The sequence below is a fragment of the Elephas maximus genome, chromosome 3, assembly GCF_024166365.1.
Source record: "Elephas maximus indicus isolate mEleMax1 chromosome 3, mEleMax1 primary haplotype, whole genome shotgun sequence".
NCBI lineage: Eukaryota > Metazoa > Chordata > Mammalia > Proboscidea > Elephantidae > Elephas > Elephas maximus.
Window position 1 is genome coordinate 142,456,897 of NC_064821.1, and position 7,584 is coordinate 142,464,480.

Below are 7,584 nucleotides of genomic sequence, written 5' to 3' on the forward strand. Positions count from 1 at the left end.
TATCTCTATTTTGATAGTATGGAATCACTGAAATTTCTAACTTCTTCTGAAAGCTCTGTTACATACAATATTTATGTTCACAACATTAGCTACACTGCAAAAAGTGCAACTAAATGTTTTTTGAGTCTTTACAAAAACAATGACACAAATTCTATGCTCTGAAAATTGCGCTGGCATTGGATCCAGTGGGAAATCAGTTCAACACTCTAATTGCAAAAACTTTTTTTCTAAAAACAACATAATCCACTTTTTACAACCACATATTTAGATATTATATGTACATCGAGTTTTGCAATAAAACTTATTACTATTAAAAAGACATTTGTTATGCTAGATCATCAGTGGCCTCAATCTGAACTGACAATATGCTGACTTTCCTAGCATAAGTACAGGCAGACTTCTTAATTAACATTTATACCATGTTAATAAAATACTCTCTTGGCATTTTAGAATGAGAAATGCACAACTACATCTTCCTGTTGGAAACTGATAGGCCTTCAAAAAAAGTAAAATCATCATCATTATCACCATCATGGGTCAACTCTTTTTAGATAAAAAACAAAACTTCTGTACTACCTCTTCTTCCATACATTCTATGGTGAGTTTACAAGAACTGATAAATTAGGGAAGAAATATTATAATTCATGACATTATACAAAATATTGTTTAACCAGAATTGCATCTACTCAATGTACACTTATTAAAACTTTTTAAGTCATTTGTTAAATCATTGAATGTGTATTGATTGTCTAATTCGAACCAGTCATTTTGCCTGGTACTGGTCATACAATGGTAAGCTGTAGTTCGTGGAGCTAACAGACTAGACATAAGACAGAGCAAACACATGCAACAGAGAAACAGATATGTAATTGCAAGCACAGAACATGCAGCCAAGGTACTGCAGTAAAAGGTAGCCAGTCAGGGTCTACTTAGGGTGGTCAGGAGAGGCTCTCAGGGAAGACAGCATCCTAGCTAAGACTTGAAAGAGTAGGAAGCAATCATGTAAATATCAGAAGAAAAAATTCTCCCACTAAAGGAAATTGACCTTGTGAAAATCTTGTGGTAGAGACAAGCTAGCTTGGAGTATTTGATAAAAAGAGATGTTATGTTTTGAAATTATAACTATTTCTATATATAGAGAGAAATATATACACATATTTTTTTATATACATATATCACAATGAGTCAGAATCGACTCGAAGGCAGTGGATTTGGGTTTTTTTGGATATACTTACATACATATACATGTATACATTTACAGCCATATACACACACATAGCTATATATACATATATATGTATATATACACACACATACATATATAGCTATATACATACACATAGCATATACAAATACAGCTATATATGTATATATACACATATATCCCAACCCAAAACCCAGTGCTGTCAAGCCGATTCTAGTGACACATATACAGCTATGTAGAAATTGTTGCACATATAATATAAAATTTATGTTGTTATAATAAAATTGTCTTCAACTTCAAAACACTAAACCCCAGGCTATATAATCTGAAAATAAGTCATATAAACCAAAACCCAAACCAAACCCATTGCTGTCAAGTCTATTCTGACCCATAGTGACTCTACAGAACAGAGTAGAACTGTCCCATAGTGTTTCCAAGACTGCAATCTTTACCGAAGCAGACTGCCACATCTTTCTCCCGTGGGTTCAAACCGTTGACCTTTCAGTTAGTAGCCAAGCAATTAACCACTGCACCATCAGGGCTTAAGTCACATAGCCACTAACAAAAGTATCAAATTATGTAAAACAAAACCATAAAACAAGGAAGCAAGAAGAAAATTTGATTAAAGAAATGGTTATAGATCCAGATATTAAAAAGCAAAGTCAGAGGTAAATTTGAGGGAAATTATGGTCCTTGATCTCACTTTATCTGTTTGGGTTTGCTGAGATGAGCATCAGGGGACTTTTGGCTTCCTCCCAGAACTTCAGGATGAACTGTTAACCTAAGACCGTGTTCTCTTCCCCTAACCCTTTACAAATCACAACTGCATGACTGAGATAAAGAGGACTGCCATACTCTGTCATTATTATTTTTATCAAAAAAATACATAGCTGTAAAATGATTAACTATCTGATATAGTGCTGGAAGATAAGCCCCTCAGGCTGGAAGGCTCTCAAAATATGACTGGGGAAGAGCTGCCCCCTCAAAGTAGAACTGACCTTAATGACGAGGATGGAGTCAAGCTTTTGGGACCTTCATGTGCTGATGTGACACGATTCAAAATGACAAGGAACAGCTGCAAACAACTATTAATAATCACAATGTGTAAAGTACAAGGTCATCAAAATTAGAAGTGGTCAAAAATGAAACGGAATGCACAAAAATTGATATTCTAAGCATTAGTGAGCTGAAATGGACTGGTATTAACCATTTTGAATCAGACAATCATATGGTCTACTATGCCAAGAATTACAAATTGAAGAGGAATGGTGTCACGTTAATTGTCAAAAAGAACATTTCAGGATCTTTCCTGAAGTATAATGCTGTCAGTGATAGGACAACATCCATATGCCTACAAGGAAGACCAGTTAATACAACTATTATTCAAATATACATATCAACTATTAAACCAAAGATGAAGAAATTGAAGATTTTTATCAATTTCTGCAGTCTGAAATTGATCAAGCATGCAATCAAGGTGCATTGATAATCACTGGTGATTGGAATGCATAAGCTGGAAGCAAAGAAGGACCACTGTTTGGAAAATATGGCCTTGGTGATAGAAACAATACCAGAGATTGCACGACAGAATTTTGCAAGACCAATGACTTCTTCATTGCAAATCCCTTTCTTCATCAACATAAACAGCAACTATACACGTGGACCTCCCCCAATGGAATACACAGGAATCAAGTCAACTACACCTGTGTGAAGAGACAATGGGAAAGCACAATATCATCAGTCAGAACTAGGCCAGGAGCTGAATGCAGAACAATCAATTGCTCATATGCAAGTTCAAGTTGAAACTGAAGAAAATTAGAACAAATCAATGAGAGCCAAAGTACAACCTTGAGTATATCCCACTTGAATTTAGAGAACATCTCAAGAATAGATTTGACGCATTGAACGTGAATGACCAAAGTTCAGACAAACTGTGAAATGACATCAAGGACATCATATATGAAGAAAGTAAGAGGTCATTAAAGAAAGAAAAAAGACTAAGATGGATGTCAGAAGAGACTCTGGAACTTGCTCTTGAGAGTCGAGTAGTTAAAGGTAATGGAACAAATACTAAGTAAAAGCTGAACAGAAGATTTCAAAGGGCAGATCGAGAAGACAAAGTAAACTATTACAATGAAACATGCAAAGACCTGGATATAGAAAACCAAAAGGAAATAACATGCTCAGCATTTCTCAAGCTGAAAGAATTAAAGAAAAAATTCAAACCTCAACTTCCAATATTGAAGGATTCTATGGGGAAAATATTAAACAGCTCAGGAAGCATCAAAAGAAGATGGAAGGAATATACAGATTCACCATAGCAAAAAGAATTAGTCAACCTTCAACCATTTCAGGAGGTAGCATATAGTCAAGAACCAATGGTACTGAAAGGAGAGGTCCAAGCTGCACTGATGGCATTGGCAAAAAACAAAGCACCAGGAATTGACAGAATACCAATTGAGATGTTTCAACAAATAGGTGCAATACTGGAAATGCTCACTTATCTATGCCAAAAAATTTGGAAGACAGCTACCTGGGCAACCAACTGGAAGAGATCCATATTTGTACCCATTCCAAAGAAAGCTGATCCAACAGAATGTGGAAATTATCAAACAATATTATTAATATCACATGCAAGCAAAATTTTGCCAGAGATTATTCAAAAGTAGTTGCAGCAGTATGTTGACAGGGAACTCCCAGAAATTCAAGCCAGATTCAGAAGAGGACATGGAACCAGGGATATCACTGCTGATGTCAGATGGATCTTAGCTGAAGGCAGAGAATATCAGAAAGATGTTTACCTGTGTTTTATTGATTATGCAAATCATTCAACTATATGGATCATATCAAATTATCAATAATATTGCAAAGAATGGGAATTCCAGAACATTTAATTGTGCTCATGAGGAACCTGTACTTAGACCAAGAGGTAGTTGTTTGAACAGAATAAGAAAATACCGGCATGATTTAAAGTCAGGAAACATTTCCATCAGGGTTGTATCCTTTCACCATATTTATTCAATCTGTATGCTGAGCAAATAACCTAAGAAGCTGGACTATATGAAAAAGAATGGGCATCAAGATTGGAGGAAGTCTCATCAAAAACCTATGATATGCAAATGACACAACCTTGCTTACTGAAAGTGAAGAGGACTTAAAGCACTTACTGATGAAGATCAAAGACTACAGCCTTCAATACGGATTACACCTCAACACAAAGAAAACAAAAATCCTCATAACTGGAACAATAAACGACATCATCATAAACAGAGAAAATACTGTAGTTGTAAAGGATTTTATTTTACTTGGATCCACATGGGAGCAGCTGTCAAGAAATCAAAAGACATTTCATTTGGCAAATCTGCTGCAAAAGATCTCTTTAAAGTGTTATAAAGCAAAAATATTACTTTAAGGACTAAGGTGCACCTGACCCAAGCCATGGTGTTTTCAATCACCTCATATGCATGCGAAAGCTGGGCAATTAATAAGGAAGATGGAAGGACTGATGCCTTTGAATTATGGTGTTGGTGAAGAATATTGAATATACCATGGATTGCCAGATGAACAAACAAATCTGTCTTGGAAGAAGTATAGCCAGAATGCTCATTAGCTGCAAGGATGGCAAGACTTGTTCTCACATACTTTGGACATATTATCAGGAGGGACTAGACCCTGGAGAAGGACATCATGCTTGGTAGAGTGTCATCAAAAAAGAGGAAGACTCTTGTCTTAGGCTGGGTTCTCTAGAGAAGCAAAACCAGAGAAGTGTACAAATATATATAAAGGGAGATATATATAAAAAAAATGGCTCGTACAGTTGTAGAGGCTGGAATGTCCGAAGTCCATGGGTCAGATAGAGGCTTCTCCTGATTCACATAGCTGCACGGGCTGGTGAACACAAGATTGGCAGGTCAGAGAGCAGGGCTGTTGTTCACTGGCTGCAAAGATCAATGAATCCCAAGATTGGCAGGCAAGGTCGCAGGTAAGCTGCTAGCTCAAGTCTCAAGAACCAGAGGTCAGAAGAACAGGAGACAGCTGCAGGATCCAGCAGGAGCAAAGAGCTCCCAAGCCTTGCCAGAATGTCCGCTTACATTGGATGCAGGCCACATGCTCAAGGAAATTCCCTTTCAAGTGACTGGCTATTCACAGCAGATCCTATCATGGGGGTGATCACATATCACAAATAATCTCAACAGGGACATGATCACAATATTATATGATTGCCTAAACACTGAAGATCATGGCCCAGCCAAGCTGACACACAATCTTAACCATTGCAACCCTCAACAAGATGGACTCACACAGTGGCTGCAACAACAGGCTCAAGCACAACAATGATTGTGAGGATGACGCAGGACCGAGTAGTGTTTCGTTGCATTGTACACAGGGTCACTATGAGTCAGAATTGCCTCCATGGCACCTAACAACAATGACAACAAAACAGTTGAATAAGAATTAAATTTATTAGATGATGTCTAATTACAGAAAAATTTAAGAAGATACAAATAGACGTAATTAGATACTTTGCTCTCTAACATACTAATTTGGAACTGCTATCAATTACCACATAAACTAACCGCAACTGCCAGTATGACTTCCTCATGCCTACATGACTGCAATGTATTGCGTATGTCTGCCAAACTAATTCAACCCACCAATCTTACATTAAATTTACACTTGTCTCTTCCATCAGATCGACATCCTCTAGGAAAAAGATGATATTTATATTGGTATCCTTAAACCTAGACTATTGCTTAAAAATATTTTTGGGAATAATAAATGAAAATGGCTACATTTTATACTCCTTAGTCACTGATCTCACTGCTTAAGTTGTAGATAATTCCAAACAATATTAATTTAGTATGATTCCTCATCTCCTGATTTGAAAAAAACAAATATCTCAGATAGGCAAACTAGGTCATAAGGTCTCTAAATAGTTCTGGGCTTTGGTCCAGTTTAGCACCAAAAGCCCTTATGTTCACGGGAATCTTGGACACGTAGCTTCAAGAATCATTCCACTGCTTGTCTTTTTCCATAGTCAGCTAATAGTTTACTTTTCACATTTTTTTATATATTTTTTTCTTACCTACCCAACCTCTGAAAGAGATACATTAATTTTCTTTGTCAGAATATCTGTTGATCAAATAGTTCCCTCCTGGGGACTTGGCCAAGTGACCAAAGCTAGAATTTGAGTCTTAAGGAGTCAGTGGGCTCAGAATACTACTCTTCTTTGTCCAGACCAAACAGAAATGCCAAGTTCAAAGGCAGAAGGATGTTAATTGTGGCAGTCAGAATAATGGCCTCCCAAAAATGCCCCAGCTCCTTAACTGCGATATGACTACATTTTTACAAAAAAAATTCCTTAATGTGTATGCAAATATGTGTGTGTGGGTATATGTAGGCATGTAGAATTCACTTATTTATAATTATAGTTTATTTAATTAACATATTCTGAATACCTTTAGAGGAGAATGCAGTATCCAGCATTTTTTGCTATGGTGGAAATGTAAAAACTTTGTTGCATTTAATTGAATTGTGACAACATTTTTTTTCTACAACGGAAATGCCTGTCTCTATTTTATTGTGATAAAGTAATCCATTGTTTACTATACAAAATTAAGAAAATCACTTGTAGTCCCACCACCCACTTATAACCACAATGAATAAATTAATACAGGATTCTAGACAATTTTCTATGCAAATATACGTATTTTAATAAAGATAGTGTTGCACTATCAATCCTGTTCTGTCACTTTATTTTATAATTTAGGAATATGTCACCTGTGTAATTTGGGGGAGAGAGATGCATTAAGAGGATTTGTGACAAGTTTTGTTCTGTGTATCCAGTGTTATCTCTTCTTCAAGAAAATTTCCAGTACTATTGATGTGCTCAAAAAAAAAAAAAAACAATGTATTATAAAAGGCGTTCTCAGTTTCTGTAGTAAATCTTAATTTCTTCACACTATGTCCAAAGGGCCATATAGATCAACAAAGAGAGTAAGTAAAACCACTCATAACCCATGCCTACAGAATAACTAGAACACAAGAATACTACAAATTTCAAATTCTGTGTAATTTATGGAAATAAATACCAAATCTAGCAGAGCCAGAATCTGAGCCCATATAGACCAGAAATGTTACACATAAAGACAGGGAAGGCACATGAGCTTATAGGTATGGAGCACAGATAAAATAGCCTCCGCATAGAGAGTGCCCGACTTGACATGAGGAAATGCAAAAACAAGTCTGAGACATGCTACATCAGAGCACCAGTCACTGAGAAATCAAAAGGATAAGACCAGAAATAGCACTCTTGGGAGAGAACCACTTATAGAAGGAAAAGACAAGCTTACAAAGGATGTCACTGGGGACTTAAAAGT